The 16,885-nt window shown below is 48.4% G+C and overlaps 1 long non-coding RNA gene and 1 pseudogene across 1 annotated transcript; one reads left to right on the top strand and one right to left on the bottom strand.

The window, feature by feature from the left end:
• Nucleotides 1-712: 712 nt before the first annotated feature.
• LOC127311363 (U-box domain-containing protein 35-like) lies at nt 713-4,620 on the top strand (annotated as a pseudogene).
• Nucleotides 4,621-4,791: 171 nt separating this feature from the next.
• Nucleotides 4,792-5,697, bottom strand: LOC139834116 (uncharacterized). Its single transcript, XR_011749484.1, has 2 exons — nt 5,419-5,697; nt 4,792-5,292 (listed from the first exon to the last, which is right to left on the bottom strand). It is a non-coding gene; the product is annotated as an uncharacterized lncRNA (long non-coding RNA).
• Nucleotides 5,698-16,885: the final 11,188 nt, after the last annotated feature.

The following is a 16,885-nucleotide window of genomic DNA, read 5'->3' as shown; positions in this document are numbered from 1 at the left end:
AAGGTTTGGCGTGGGGGGCAGTAGTTTCCCAGCCGCGTGCCCAGGCGAAGTCGACGATGCGAATTTAAAAAACGGAAACTTGACAAACTTCGGCTAAATTCGGGTGAATATAGACTAAATTTAATGATATTTAGACTAAAACGGGCGGAGTTCATACATAGAGGCCGAATTCGACTATATTTCGAATTCGGCTAGGTGAATTCAAACGCTAATTTTAAAACACGGCGCTCTACATGCCCAAATGGCGGTAGAACACCGTGTAGTCGCCGTCGCCGTCGTCGTCGGAGCCGTCGTCGTTGGCCTTCGCCGCGCGGCGGCCGCTGCTGCCCTGGCCGGCGTCTCCCCACCCCGGGGATGGCTTGTACCGATCGTCGTCGGAGGACTCGAGGTCGACGACGGGGACAGCGACGCCGGGATGGAGGTGTCGCAGACGGCGGTACCGCGCGACATCGTCGTTGGCGGTTGGAGCGGCGCGGGCGGCGAGTTGGCGTGCGGCGGCCGGTCCAGCCGCCGTCGGCCGCTCCGCCTCTGGCGCTGCCGCGATCGCGCTGGCCCGATCGATGCGGCGTCGTCCGCGCGCTTCTCCTCCTCCATGTCGGCAAGCGACCTGGCGATCGCCTCCGCCATCGCGGCCTCCTCCGCGCGCTTCGCCTCCTCCTCGGCGAGCTGGCTTGCGGCGGCGGCCTCTTTCTTCGTCTTCTTGCCAGTAGCACCATCCATGAACAACTTATTTTAGCTGTCAGTGTCACAAGACTACACCTACCCGAGTACCAACTGCAGACTGCAGAGTTTGTCCTTCGGCGTACTGCATTATTAGGTAGATGAATACGAATTCTGGATCCTTTTTTGTTTGTGCTAGGTTTGGACAATATTGAATCAATGCTATAGGTACTGTTCGTTACGGAATATTCAGAACACTTACCTGCTATTCTTCATCTTCTTTCAGTGGGCAATTACGTCCCGATTTCAAGAGTGCGAGATGATGTAGCATCGGCATACAGGGAAGAGGTGGAATGGCAAGCAAGGAATATGTTGCTTCCATTCAAGAAGATGTGTGCTCAAAGACAGGTGGTTAATTGGCTTGCGGCAATTGAATAGTTTAGCATTTAACAACTCATGATATATGATACTAATGTGTTTTACTCCGTTTGATGAACAGGTGGAGGCTGAAGCTGTTTTACTTGAATCTGTAGATGTGCCTTCTGCTATAAGCGAAGAAATCGACAAATTTAATATCGGCAAGTTGGTCTTAGGTTCTTCATCGAAAAGCATATTCCGAAGGTATATTCTCTTCACTGATGTCTCAGTATTAATCTGAAACATTATTTAACCTACTACTTGAAAAACTTTTTGGATTATAGCTGGTGTACTATGAAAAAAAGAAGTTAGAAAAGCTTAAGCACTTGGTAGGATGACTATTCTTCGCAATCAATTCCCAAGCTACGAGCCTACCGCTGAACGTTGCACTTGCACTGAAACTACCTGATTGGACGTTTATGTTGAATTCTGAAGAAACTCTAGGATGAGCAGTTGTCCACCAAAAAAGGCATTAAGTACTGCATGTCGTTACCTGTTCCTTTATCATTGCCGAACGTTTTTATTAATTATCTACCCAAATAGTGGTGGTGTGGCTTCATTAGTTGTGCACTAAGAGACACTTTTATACAAAAAAAAGGAAGATAGTCTGCAATTATATGAGATGAAAGCATATTCTGCAGTACTGATCATTGGTTTAACATTATCAACTACTTCCAGGAAGGTCAAAGTAAGCAAGACTGCATCCAAAATCTCTGAATGCATTCCAAGATTCTGTACAGCATACATCATCTCAAAAGGCAAACTATCATTCGTGCACACAGCTACATCTGATACCTGTGAAACACCTAGGTCTATATCTTCTTCAACTGTTTCTTCTCCTAGCACTAGAAGCCTATCCTCTAGTGCACGCTCAGGTAATACTCAAGTCTGTGAAAAAAGAAAGTTGTCTTCGAGAATTTGTGATTTTTTTACAGTCATCAACTGAATACAATTAATTTGTCCGTGCAAAAATAATGTAACTAGTCTTAATTACCCTCTATTTAGATGAGAAGCTTCACATAAGTAGAACTACCAAACTCTCAGGAACCTGCCTCAGAAAACAGGAACTTAAATTTTCTGGTGTAGTAACTATTCTTTTTTACTGCAGATTGGATTCACAGAAATGGAACAGAAAATGTGGCATTCCACCAGGCTTCTCTGTCATCTCAGCATGATCACACACTGCCACAGGTCAACAAGTTGTCTAACAGGGGAGCTACCCCTTCAGACAGTACTGGAAGCGAGATCTCTTACCATGATGGCACAACCCTGATTACGAATTCACACTCAGTCACATCGGAAACGCAGCTCAGCAGCAGCAGCAGTGGGAATTCAATTCAAAAGAGCTTTCTAAGAGATACTTCCCTGGATGGCACTGATCTGCGGGCATCAGTTTCAGATACTGCAACGAGCCTGAACCATTCGGTTGAGCAGGTAGCAATTTCAACTTCTAAGTAAAAACGATACTTCGTATTTCATTCTATTTTCCTTAGATAATGGAGAGTTCACCTCCGTCTGATGAATGGTATGTTCCACGGCCAAAGCAAAATATTAATACATGAAAGCTAACATGTTTGTCCTTGTCCTTTAACCTTTGTTGGCAAACAGCGCGACCTGAAGCTTGAAATTGAGAATATCAAAGTCAAGCTGCAACATCTTCAGAAGCTTCATGAAGTTGATCAGAATGAATCGGTTGACTCCCCTCAGAAAGTAAGGTTTAAACACTAATTAAAAGTGTCTAGTGACCTACAATGCCTTATTTGCTTCTTGTTATATCTTTGCTGTTAGGTATGCGATACCTTGGGAATTCGGCACAACAAGGAGCAAATTAAGCACAGAGAGATCGACATGACAGAACATATGGTGAGGAGATTGGTAAGGAAAATGGAAAGAGAAGAACATAATGTAACCAAAACAGAATCTCAAACCAGCCTAGACTCTTCTGAAAGGGAAGCAATACAGACTAATGGTGATCACCAAAGTGCCGTCGAAAAGAAAACAGGACAGGAAATTGCCGGACGATTTTTTACCGAGTATAATAGGTACTCATGGGAACAGTTACAAGCGGCGACTTCATCGTTTTCAAGTGATCTTGTGATCGGCAAGGGAACATATGGAACAGTCTACAGGGCAAAGTTTCCACATACGGTTGCAGCGGTGAAAGTTCTGAACTCCCTTGAAGGTTTTGGATCCAAGCAGTTACAGCAGGAGGTACTATATTTTACTTGGCAACACACAATTTTTCTTTTGTATCTGCTCATTGAGCCGAGGGATGATTTTAATATCAAGACTCTCCCGAGTTAAGATGTGGTTTTTAACAACGCATCTGTTTCTGTTCTCTGAACTACTCTGTTTTCTGAACTTCTGTATTACAACTGTGCATCTTTTTTGCTACAGCTTGAGGTGCTTGGCAAGATCCGGCACCCTCACCTGCTGCTGCTGCTGGGCGCCTGCCCGGAACACGGCTGCGTGGTGTATGAATTCATGGAGAACGGCAGCCTGGACGACATGCTTCACCACCGCCGGAACGGCACGCCGCCGCTCGCCTGGTACGACCGCATCCGCATCGCCTGGGAGGTAGCCACCGCCGTCGCGTTCCTCCATAGTGCCAGGCCGGACCCCATCATCCACCGCGACCTGAAGCCGGCTAACATCCTGCTCGACCGGAACCTCGCCAGCAAGGTCGGCGACGTCGGCCTCTCCACGGCGCTGCCACTCCGAGCCACGGGAGAAGGCCAGCACACGATGGTTAAGAACACGGCGCCGGTGGGCACGTTCTGTTACATCGACCCGGAGTACCAGCGCACAGGCGCCGTGTCGGCCAAGTCCGACGTGTACGCACTCGGCGTCGTGGTGCTGCAGCTTCTAACGGGGAGAACTTCGCCGCTGGGGCTCGCACACGCCGTGGAGACTGCGCTGGAAGACGGTGGCAGCGCCTTCACGGACATTCTGGACGCAACCGGCGGCAAGTGGCCGCTGGAAGAGGCGCAGGAGCTAGCCGTGTTGGCACTCCGGTGCGCCGAGATGCGGCGCAGGGACCGGCCCGGGCTGCACGAGCACGTTCTGCCAGCGCTGGAACGGATCAAGCGACGTCGCCGCCAGGGCCGCTCGTCTTGTCCGGTCAGCATCAGCGGCCACGGCTCCTCCAGGCCATTTCCTCTGCCCCATTCTTCAGGAGGTGATGGTGGATCCTGTCGTCGCCTCCGACGGGTACACGTACGACCGGAAGGCGATCGAGATGTGGCTTGGCATGAAGGACAAGTCGCCGATGACGAACCTGAGGTTGCAGAGCAGGAGTCTGATACCGAATCACTCGCTCCGGTCTGCGATCATGGATTGGAGGTCCAGCAGCAGATGATAATGGTGGTCATTTTTGGCGTCCGAGAGACGCAGTGTTGCAGATTAATCAGTTTCTTCTCAGTTAGCAAGATTTGAAGTTTTTGCTACAACTTGTGCAGAAGTAGTCTTGGAAATTTTAAATTTGTGTTGTGCAGCTATATAGAAATGTGAATAAAAAATACTAAAAGTGGCTCTTAGCTACAACTTGTGTCTTCAGAGATATACATTTTGTGATGTGCAGCTATATCAAAATGTGAATAATAAGATATAAAAAAGGCTCTCATTCCCTTCAATGATTTTTCGCAAGGTGCCTAAGAAAACCCAAAACATTGTTTCAGGGGTAATTCACAGAGTTCAGTAGAAACAAACAAACCAAAAACAACACATCACAAAGATTACCCATCAATAATTAGTTCACAATCTCTGGGATATCAAATTTAGTTTACAAACTCTGAGATATGAAGCTCAGTTTACCGGCTCTGCTACGTCATTATAATTCAACCAGAAGCTTAGCTTACAAACTTCAGATTTTCCAACGTCTCAATAAATGCCAGCATCAGTTAAGCTTAGAGAAATTCTGAAGTATCAAGGTTTTCTTATAGGGGGGGTGTATCAGGTGAAAACATACCAGATTCTGAAAATTTGAAAATTTCTGCTCAACACCGTCGGATCATGTGCCAACGTTCAGATTTGAGTCTTCCTCCCCCACCAACCACATGCTACACAGTTTCTGCAAACACCCGTGTAATCTAGCATATTAGTAATTCTTCAACACATCCCTAGTTGCTTTGACAGATGAACAAACAGATTCGCTCTCCAGATTTGCACCATTGAAGATCTTGAAAGTTTTTTTTCTACCTACTTGGAATCCAAAACCTAAGAAGGAAGAAGATCAGGAAAATCTTCAACATTAAAAACTAATAGACGAATATACTGCTCGCCCCTTTCCACACATATACATGAATGATTACTTTCAATTCAAAATCTGAGAAAAAAACGAACCCAAAATAAGTGGTTTCCAAAATATTAGGCAAGATCTGGACTCCCCATCCATGGATCCGTGCACCCAGTCAATGAAGAAACGATTTGGTTACAACTTTAGAATCCAAATCGAAACTTGTACAGAGCAACGTCCAATCTTTCGGCGCTGCAAAGTCATCGCACGTCACCGGGAGCCGCCTCCGTGCGAAATGAAAAGATGGTGATTGGGGAAGAACACGGGATAAAAAAAAAGAGAGGATATGGCCCTGCGTTGTGCTTTTGGGGGGATCATTGCAAAACTAAGTGAAGGTGGGACTACCGGACTAATGTCATATGGTGCGATGATCTGACCGTTGGTAGGGACTGTTTGGTTCAGGGGATATGCTTAAGTGGTTAGACGCAGCCACCGAAAAAATGGTTGCCGATGTTTTTGAAGTTTACCGCACATATATTAAACATATGTCATCTTACAACACCATCCACACGGGAAACAAGTAAAAGGACGTGAGAGTGGTTGATGATAACCAAATTTCAAGAATATCTATCTATCTACATCTACATCACACTACTTAAAAAGGACGAATGTGTTCTCTATTACGCCCACGGATTCGCCCCTCCGCCGTCGCACATCGCCATCAGCAAAGTAAATGCTTCCTCCCTGTTTGCTCCCATCTTGCATTCTGCGCTGCTGCTGCTTGCTTGATGATCTGCTGGACACCTAGACGTTTGGGCTGCTGTGCTATCCATGCGTGATTGCTGCTGCTTGCTGCCTTGCTGGGTTGCGCGATGTGCGCTGATGCTTTGATTGCTGGGGCTGGTGAGGGAATGAGATACCGGCCTGGCATCTGCAGGATCAATTGGGTCAGTGAGGACTTGGAAAGGCTACAAATGGGGCAGCATTTTCATCTCATCTCACGCATTATTCTGTCTTTTTTACATGGCATATTATTAATTTTATATATATACTCGCGTATCGCCGTATTGCTGATTTCTGAAATTGCCGTATCCCGTACCGCCGTATCGGTGCTTCAGAGCCCCGAGCAAGATGAGTTCTTGCACTTATGTGTTCTTAGGACAAACCGGTTTTGCTTCATTAAGGTTGTGCTAGCTTTTGCACTTGTAGTACGAGAGAATGGAAATGGGTTTGAAAGGATCTAGCCTCGCTTCCGAGCAACAAAACCTCGCAATCAAATACTACTAAATCTAGAGACAATGTCACATGTAGAGAAAGGACTAGATACCATGCATTACATAGATATTTTCAGTAGTGGCACACCCGATGGCTGGGTAAGGAAATTTCATACCTTTCCTCCATTCAATGGAGCAGCTTACAAAAGTCTTGCATGTATATGAGAACCGCGCTGCCAATTGGGAGTGACAATGAGCTGGTTATGACCTGTTTTCTTTTGTTTCATTTTGTCTGCATTAGACTTCCGTAGATGACCGTGCTATTGGTTTAGCTAATACTTGATTTAACGCTTTAACAATGATGCTGAGTAATGATATTCTCATTGCAGCATACATGCACCAAGTGCAAGCTTGGTCACCCTTCTTAAATAAGAAAACCATGAGAAGATGGGAAAGGATACAGATCCAGATCAGATAAGTAGGAGACCTTTACGGATATATGAAGGTGATTAAGTTTTTTCTTGGTTTGTTCCGTTATGACTGTTTCTTAGGGGATTTATATGTATTTATGCATTCTGTTCCTAGCATCGGGAGGATCCAGTTGACAGGGTATCCGCAATTGGGTGATGCTGCCCACAATTGACTGATTTGTATTACATACAGGAAGGATAAGGTATCACCTCTCATATTTTCTTTCTTTACCTTTGATGCTTCATTGATTATTTATCTACAATGCACATATAAAGCAGTTTTGAGTTTGCCATCATTGCTCTATCTGGTATACCAGCCAATGTATGATCCCTTCAAATGATTTATCTATTAGCTTTTTGTTAATTTGTTTGGCTCTCGGTGGTAGACTTGTTTGTCGAGTTTTGATCCGCTACGACCCAATCAAGAAAGTGCTCTACGAGTATGTATATATTGATACTTCCTTTTAGATCTAGGTAATTGGGCCCAAATATTACCCTGATGGATCCAAATTCTAAGTCTGACTCAAATATTTTGTCTTATGCCTGTTAAACTATGGATGGATTATATTTTTCCGCAGTTGGTAATGCAAACCAAAGTACTTCACTTACTGCATTTTTCAGGCTTCCATGACTATTCCATGTATTCTAACTGGGTGCATAGTCAATCAGTCATACAGGTGTGTGGCAAGTAAAAATAGTTGTGTCTTCAATTAGTGGGCCATCTCGAGTAAAAATAGAATTCAATTAATGAGGATTCCCATTTTTGTTTATTCATGATTTATGATTTTGAATGTTTGCCATCTCAACCAGTTCCCTTCATTTCACAAAGAATATATGTGGAGTTAATTGTCATAAAAAATTATATTGTTTGATCTGCAGCTCAATAGCCACTTGTATAATTGCATCACAGTACATGATTTGTGTTGGAACAACCACAGTACATGATATATGTTTTCAGAATGATGATTACGGGTATAGAGACACATGGCACTTGAATGACTCATCAAGTAACATATTTTTTTACGTGTATAGAGACAACATAAAATTCTTGGATGTTTCCTTACGATTTTTGTTTAGACCTGTGGGGTGTGCCCTGTTCCTAAGGGTATATTATCCTCTGCTGGCTGTTTTGCTGATTGCCGTTATGGCACATCTTAAATTTGGAGCTTGTGTCTATGTTAGTGGCAAGGTGCTGGAATGGTTTCTGGTTGCACTTTTACAAAAAAATCCTAACCAACGCAGGCTACCTCTTGTTGGATAATTTGATGGTTAGTTATGTTATGCGCTTATCTGACATAATGGGTGTTTCTAACAGTCTTGAACTCTAAAACTAACATGCTACATCAGTTTTATCATGTTGTTGTCAATGTTAGATTGGATTGGCAATGCCTTGTACTGCTTACCTATTTGCTCATCCTTTTAAGGCTTCAGAATCCTGCATGCGTATTATACAATTTTAGCTTCTTCCAACTTCAATTTCTTATTTTTTTCCTTTTCCTCAGGTTTGTTCCTACCCCACAGAATAACCCATCTGCTTAGTCATATGCATTTGAGATGCTTAATGGGGTGATGGTATACACCTCAGCTGCCGATAGCGCCCTGAGATCATACATACCAAATGAAATTGTTGATGGCTTGCTAACCTGAGATCCTTTGTCTCCATGGCCGGTGGCTTCCATGGATGATGGCCAGTGGCCGGAGGGAGCGTCAAGAAGAAAGAGGCCCGACCTGGTAGGGATCCAGGGAGAGAAGCAGATGGAGGGGAGGGTACCTTGCGGAGGCGGCATGACCATGGACAGGCCTGCTGCAGGTCAACCACCTCTCCCTGACAGGCTGACACCTCAATGTGTCGCTGCACGTCGTCCAGCTCGCAGAGGGGAAGGGTCGGAGGTGACTGAGGAAGGGGAGGGAACTCACCATGGTCGTGCCCTTGGAGGAGGGGAGGGAGCTACGCGTCATGGTGGGGGTAGGAGCTCTGCGTCATGGAGGATGCCCCAACGAAGGTGTTCGATTGTATGCATCTGCGAAATTTGATGCAGTGGAATGTACCCTGTACTGCAAACTTTTATGGTAAGACTGCTCATAGTGGGAGTAACTTAGCTAGTAACATCACACAATCCAAGACATTTTGGTGACATGATATGACAATGAATGAAGAAAGAGAGTGAGGTGGTAACTAGCTATGTTACCATAACATCACACACCCCAAGACAAGTTGAGTCTACACCATAGTAAATAACACAATACATGACACCACATATTAGTTACTACCCACTATGGATGTAGTAACTTAGACTAGTAACATATGTCATGTTACTAGCCTAAGTTACTCCGAACTATGACTAGCCTAAGAGCATCCCCACTCGTTGGCGCTCCCCACGCCCAAATCCGGCGAAATTTTCGTCCGGATTGGAGGAAGGTTTGGCGTGGGGGGCAGTAGTTTCCCAGCCGCGTGCCCAGGCGAAGTCGACGATGCGAATTTAAAAAACGGAAACTTGACAAACTTCGGCTAAATTCGGGTGAATATAGACTAAATTTAATGATATTTAGACTAAAACGGGCGGAGTTCATACATAGAGGCCGAATTCGACTATATTTCGAATTCGGCTAGGTGAATTCAAACGCTAATTTTAAAACACGGCGCTCTACATGCCCAAATGGCGGTAGAACACCGTGTAGTCGCCGTCGCCGTCGTCGTCGGAGCCGCTGCCGTTGGCCTTCGGCTGCGCGGCCCGGCTGCTGCTGCCCTGGCGGGAGTCTCCCCTCCCCGGGGAGGGCTGGTACGAGTCGTCGTCGGAGGACACGAGGTCGATGACGGGGACAGCGACGCCGGATGGAGGTGTCGCAGACGGCGGTACCGCGCGACATCGTCGTTGGCGGTTGGAGCGGCGCGGGCGGCGAAGTTGGCGTGCGGCGGCCAGGTCCGGCAGCCGCCGCTGCTGCTCCGCCTCCCGGCGCGCTGCCCGTCGGCCCGGGGCCCAGGCGGCGTCGTCCGCGCGCTTCTCCTCCTCCATGTCGGCAAGCGACCTGGCGATCGCCTCCGCCATCGCGGCCTCCTCCGCGCGCTTCGCCTCCTCCTCGGCGAGCTGGCTTGCGGCGGCGGCCTCTTTCTTCGTCTTCTTCCGGCCGCTCTGCGGCGCGGAAGGCTGTTCTCGGATGACGAGGGCGCCGCTGCTGCGCCCTCTGGTCGCCGGCGGAGACGCCGGCTCCTTCTTGACGCGCACCGGCGTCGAAGGCGACGACGCCTCCTCCCTCTTCACCGGCGCCGATCCGGAAGACGACGAGCTGGCAGCCATGCGCCGTGGCTGCCAGACGCTTCCCCGACGGCGGCTCGCCGATGCCCTCGATGCCGATAGAGGGGGCATCGTGAGCACCGGGGAGTTGCCGCCCTCGATGTGCTCGACGACGGCCTCGAGTGTCCGGCCCGGCGCGCTCCACCACCGTCGGCGGCCCGCGGCGTTGTTGCGCGCAGGCGGAGGCGGCGGGCCGTCGTAGGCCGCCAGCTCCCGCTCCCACCGCCGCAGGAAGTACGAGTTCCACGCCGTGTAGTTGTCGGGGTGGTGGCGTGGCTCGGCGCGTTCCTCGTCCGTCAAGGTCATCCGCGCCTCCTCGATGGCGACGTCGAGGGCGTGGCCCCGAGGCGGCGGCGGGATTGGTACGCCGCCAGCACTAAGCCGCCACCCGCCGCCGGGAGGCCTCGTGTCCGGCGGGCAGGGGTACCCCGCCTGGTGGAGGAGGTGCCCCTCCCACGCGTGCAGCGACCGGCGGGGGAAGCCGTTGTTGGCTGCGCCGTCGTCGTCGTAGAACGCCATCTTGAGAGTAGAGGGAGAGTGGAGGGAGAGTGAAGCACGGGGTACGCCTCGCGGCGAGCGGACCGGCGTATATAGGCGTGGCTGGCGCGGGGATTAAATGCCGCGTGGATTGCGACGCGTCCGCGGCGAGCTGACCGGCGGCAGTAGTGCGCGCGGAAGACGATGCGTGCGCGGAAGACGACGACATTAACTCGCCGCGTGGCCGGCGAATGCAGACCGGCGGCAGGCTTTTATTACAGCGCGCGGAAGACGATGCGATGAGGACGACGATCGGTTTCTCTCGCCGACAAGTTGGGGCCACCAGACGCGCGGGAAGTTTCCTCGCCGTTTCGCGCGCTTTCGTTTCGTCCGGAGTCCCCGAGCGCTCCCCGGGGGGCCGGGGATGTCGTGGGATCGCCGGATGGATTTAGGCCCAAATCCGGACGAAAACGAGGAACCGGGGGCGCGACTGGGCCGAATTTCGCCGTCCGGATGGAAAAAACGCTCGCCGGGGGCCTGTTCGGGGGGACGAGTGGAGATGCTCTAAGGTCCTCTTGAGTCCAAATCAATTGCTTCTCTCGGTTTATTTCATTGATGAATAGTTTATAATTATTAGGTGGAGCGAATAGTACTATGACTCATTTTTTTGTGAATCAGGGATTAATACAAACTGGATTCTGTTAGATGCTAAAGATGATGTTTTTTTTCCTATGACTCATTTGTTTGTATAGTTGCAAGTTTTGTCAGCAACGGAACCACCTATTTGCTGGCATTAGGGACGTGTTTGGTTCGCTCGTTTTGCCCTGTAATCAAGTACCGCCGTAGTTGTCACCTCCGCTGAGTCTGCCGCTGCCAGCACGGTACATGCCGCCTTCCATCCCGCCTTCTGTGTCACGGCAGCGACGTCGGCGTTCTCCTCTGTCCAGTTGACTCCCATGCCCTCTTGATGCCGATTTGTTGATTAGGCTCCCATGTACAACAAGGATTTCTGCCCCTACCGCTCTGGTATCAAATCCCTTTCCGTTTTGAACCAAACAAAATCAGCAATTTTCCATTACACCGCTAATGCCTCTGATAACCAATTCCGTTGTCGGTCCCGTTTACGACATCTGATCCAAACACATTCTAGATATTTTCAGATGATGTATTTCACTAGAGCAAAAACTTGTAGATTAAAGTGATCCCGGACTAGCACAATCTGGAACAGGAAAGACTGATGCATTATGTTACATAATCTTGCAACAACTTGACAGTTCTGAAATCTTGCAAAAAACTTCTATTCATGAAGACCAAAGAATTCTTGCAAGTGGATTGCATGTCGTCATGGGGAGCCTTTGTCGTAGGTTACGGGCTACCATAAAGCTATTTGTCAAGCAATTGGTTTGCAAGTTCTTCTCTAAAATGATTTATATCTTGATCAAGCAAAGTAGATTGTGTATATGTCCGTAATTTTTTCGGAATGCCATTCGTTGCTGTCCCGTGCACTTAGTATGCCTTTGCTCGATTCTTCTTTGATTCATCTGAATTATGAGCTACTGCATTGCTTCTTTATAGCGCACATTTTAGCACTATTTTTTTTAAGTAGCAGAGTACCCATTGTATATATACTCTTGCTTTCTTATTAAGTAGTAGATATTTTCCTACTATTCCCTATAAAAAAATGGTATTACGAGGAAAGGTAATCATGGATGATAGTTGTGTTAAGATACCGTGGAGAAGTTCTATTCTATTCTATAGATACCAGGTACAACTGTATAAGGAGTGTTTATGAAGCTAATGTTTCTCTTGCATTTACCACATGTAGACATGAGCATCAGAAAAGTTATTTGTGTTCAAAATTAAGATTGCATCAGTTGCTGCATGATGATTCATCTGCTTATCGTCTAGGTGTAATGTCAATATTGGTGCAAGCTCCATCTCTGGTAATCATGATTTGCTGAGGTATTGATACTGACTTCTTAGTTTTCTTGCTCGTTTCTGCGATGCCCAGAATACAAAATTAACATTAGTTGAACCCGAATCCATGCTCAAAACATATATATTTCTTTGTAGGGAATATCTTGTGCACCCCAAGTTATTGATTCTTTGTAGGGAATAGGCCACAAGGAAAAATGTAAATTGCTTATTTTTGTGAAATATAGCAGGTGTAGATCTAATGTTGTATTGTTGCTAGTATGATTTCTTTCCCAACATTGATCTATTTAGTTAAAGCTCTTCATTTACTTTCTTTAGATATAACATTGAAAAGAAAAGCTAATATATAAGTACCATTTTATTTTATTGTAGTTTTTTCGTCTACTTGGATTGGGTCAGATACATGTAGTTGCAGATGGGCTTAAGCACCATTCTTTTGTATCTAATGTGCTACCTCAAACATGATCAAAAGATAGATAAGGAATGGCTGCATGAGACACCCCTATGACCTCTGAGAATGATTATATACGGTATGCTGGTGGTTCGCTACAACATTTTATTCCTTCTACTTTCACTGCATGAGACTGGTTTTTGATTATTCTAATCTCCCAAAAACAATGTGCAAGATAATGGCATAGAACATTCATAAGATGAAGAAAGAAGTAAGAGGATTCGTTGATTTCGTGCAGTGTAGTGGTGTGGAAAGAGATATGCAGTAAGGAACCAAGGAGGGAGAGAATCAAGTGGGTTCATGGTGTTGCCTGAAGTGGCAAGAAAGAAGTGGGTATTCACTGCAAGCCAAAAATAAAGAGTAAGTATAGGCTTGGAAGCCTAAATTAAGTGTTGTGGGTATACTTCATGGGTGTACCATCGATAGTGCCTAGATCCGGCAAGTCCGGGTGGCCCACAGATGGTGATGTGGCATGTAGCCCATCGGGCGGCTCAGTTGTTGTAGATCGTGAAGGATGAAGTCCAGCCCAGGATCAGGGAGCTGGATCCCAACCGACCTACGAAGGAGGCCGGATCTGTCGAAGCCCATAAGGAACCCGGATCCAGTACGACATAGATGGAAGGCGGATCCTTGATGTATACGGCAAGACATTGTACCGTAGTTAGGCAACCTGTAATCCGGCTAGGACTCTCCATGTAAACCCTAGATCCGTGCGCTTTTATAAGCCGGATCCTGGGAGCCCTAGAGGCACAACGACAACTCATTGTAACAACGCGAAAGCGCCCATATAATTCCAGACAAGCAGCAGTAGGCCCTGTCTTCGATCAGGTGTTCCGAAGCTGGGTAAATCGCGTACCACCGTCCCGAGGACTCTCTGCCCTATGGCCCCTACTTCTTCTCCTCCTCGTGAGGATCCCTCCTCCAGGGTACCGTTGAATAGGGAACGATAGTTGGCGCCCACTCTCCGATGACGCCTCCACTATGGACACGGAAGAGTACAACCGCGCCATGAAGGAGTTGGAGGAAGAAGAACAAGCTGAGGCGGAATCAGCTCCGCCCAAAGAGGTCCTAGCGACCATAACCGGGCTAGGAGAGGATGCCAACGAAGAAGCAACTCCTTCCGACCCCATGAAGGCAGGACCTTCCGATTCCGAGAGTAAGGATTACCTGACCTCGGAAGAACTCGTGGAGCAAGCAGGCATAGGAGCTTTAATTCACACAGAAGTCCTCAACAAGCCTATAACTCCGGAGGAAGCCGCAGATCCTGTAGCTCTAGAAGCCACAAGAAAGGAGATGCTGGCTACCGCCAAGAAAATTTCTACCACCGCAGCTGCGATGCTAGAAGAAAGGCAAGAGGCTCAAAAGTAATGGATGGTTTCCTCCAAAGAGAGCGCGAAGCTGTTGACTCCTTGCAGAAGGCCAAAAAACTCCGAGAACATTGGGAGTCCATGATAAAGGATGCTCACAAGGAGGCAGACAAGATTCGACGGGACGCTATCGGCCCATGCAAGATCGCCTTCGCAACTCCCTCTAATCAGCAACCGCTCACCACTCCAAAGGAAAACATGCAGAAGGCTGCGGAGCTTTTGAACAAGAAGAATGAGGAAATCGACATCAACCATCTCCGCGCACTCGTCGCCTCAGCAGTACGGCAGCAGAGCAAGGCAGACACTTCGCGCAAGTTGGAATCTAACCCTGAATTATGCATGTCCACTGCGCAGAAGGACACCTCCAGAAGCAAATACCGTGACAACGAATCGCGCACCGGATCCTACGAGCGCAGAAGGAGAGCCAGAGAACACCCAAATCCAATCCATGTACCGTCAAAGACACCTCCGTCAGATCCGAAGAAGGGAAAGGATGCGATGTACACTGGTAGGGACAAGTACCGGAACCCGTCACGTCCGTCCAATGGATACCCGCGTCCTCCACCTCCTCGCCGCCGTAGTCCAGCCGGAAACACTAGACCCCATGGGCCTGGTGGAATAAACATCCGCGACAACATGGTCCCTCCAAGGAACAGGAATAGGGAGCGCACGCCGGAACCCCGTCGGAGCCGGGACGAGGAGCTCAACCTAGAGCCTCGCAGAAGCTGGAACGATGGAGGCGACCAGCACCATGGTGAAGGTAGCCACCGAAGCCGGAGTCAGCAGCGCGAAGGTCGAGGAGAATATGAAGGCGGAAGCAAGAGGTCACACCGGCCCCCTCGCAGGTCTCCCTCCCCACCACCTAGCGGTGGAGGCGGAGGTGGAGGCGGATGCTGCGGCCGGAGATCTCGCTCGCGCTCAAAATCCCCCCGCAATGGTTCGCATGACGCGCGGGAACGTCTCAAGTCCTCCCACACCAATCGCAACTGCAAGTGGGTCAATGATCTCAAAACCGACCCGGAAGTAGGATACAAGCGAGCCCGCAAGCACCGCCCACGCGGCAAAGGAGGCAAGGGCAAAAACAAGGACAAGGAGGAAGACAGTTCCGAGGCGATGGACGAGGACGATGCTTCGCCGGATCCCAAGGAAGGATCCGCAGCTAACAAGTCCAACCCCTTCGTCAAAAAGAGTGCGGGAGCGTACCATACCTTCCTCGGAACTCCAACAGTCCGTGCCAACAAATCAGCTCTCCGGATCCTGAACGCCACAGTTCCGGCTGTGCCGCAGTATATCAGGTGGTCGGAAACTCCGTGTACGTTTGATAGGTAGGATCATCCTACCATCATTCTGAAATAGTGCTATGCCTTGGTTGTAAGTCTCCGCATCGATGGGTATGATTTCTCCAAGTGCCTTATGGATGGCGGAGCCAGCTTGAACATCATGTACCTGGAGACTCTGGAGAGGATGAACCTTACCAAGGAACAGCTCAAGCACAGCACCACTGAATTTCATATTGTGGTTCCGGGTAAAAAGGCGAACTCCCTTGGCAGCATTAGACTTTCCGTGGCCTTCGGCGATGTTAATAATTTCCGCGAAGAGATGATCACGTTTGAGGTCGTGCCCTTCAAGAGCTCCTACCACGTCATCTTCGACATGCCCACCTACCACAAGTTTCACGCAAGAGCGTGCTACATCTAAAACAAGCTCAAGATTCCGAGTCCTAATGGTATGGTCACCATATCCGGAGACTATAAGAAAGCTCACGAGTGCGAGCTGGGTGAAGCCGCCTTCGCCGAATCTGTGATATCTGGAGAGGAGCTGCAAGGCTACAGAAGCGCGGTGGATCCAAAAGAGATGCATACCACCAAAAAGCAGATCTCCGAACAGAAAACTTCGTTCAAGGCCACGATAGACATCAAGGAAGGAGATAGCTACTTCAAGGAAGGAGATAGCTCTAAGCAGGTGTCGGTCGGAGCCAACAAGGACCCCAAATAGGAAGACGCGCTCGTCGAGTTCCTCCGCGCTAACATGGACATCTTCGCATGTCAGCCTTCTGACATGTCCGGAGTACCTAGGGAACTCGCCGAGCACTACCTCAACATAAATCTGGGGGCTAAACCGGTGAAGCAAGCTATGCGACGCATTGGAGATAAGAAGCGCCGCGCCATAGGAATGGAACTAGCAAAGTTACTAGAGGCAGGTTTTGTAGCAGAAGTTATCCATACTGATTGGGTCGCAAACCCCGTCCTTGTATCGAAAAAGAATTCTGAAATACTAAGAATATGCATCGATTACTCCGGTTTGAATAAGCATTGTCTGAAGGATCCGTTCCCTTTGCCGCGCATTGACCAAGTCATTGATTCGAAG

The sequence above is a fragment of the Lolium perenne genome, chromosome 7 (assembly GCF_019359855.2).
Source record: "Lolium perenne isolate Kyuss_39 chromosome 7, Kyuss_2.0, whole genome shotgun sequence".
Classification (NCBI taxonomy): domain Eukaryota; kingdom Viridiplantae; phylum Streptophyta; class Magnoliopsida; order Poales; family Poaceae; genus Lolium; species Lolium perenne.
The sequence above is the reverse complement of the archived record's forward strand: the minus strand, read 5'-3'. Positions and strand labels throughout refer to the sequence as shown.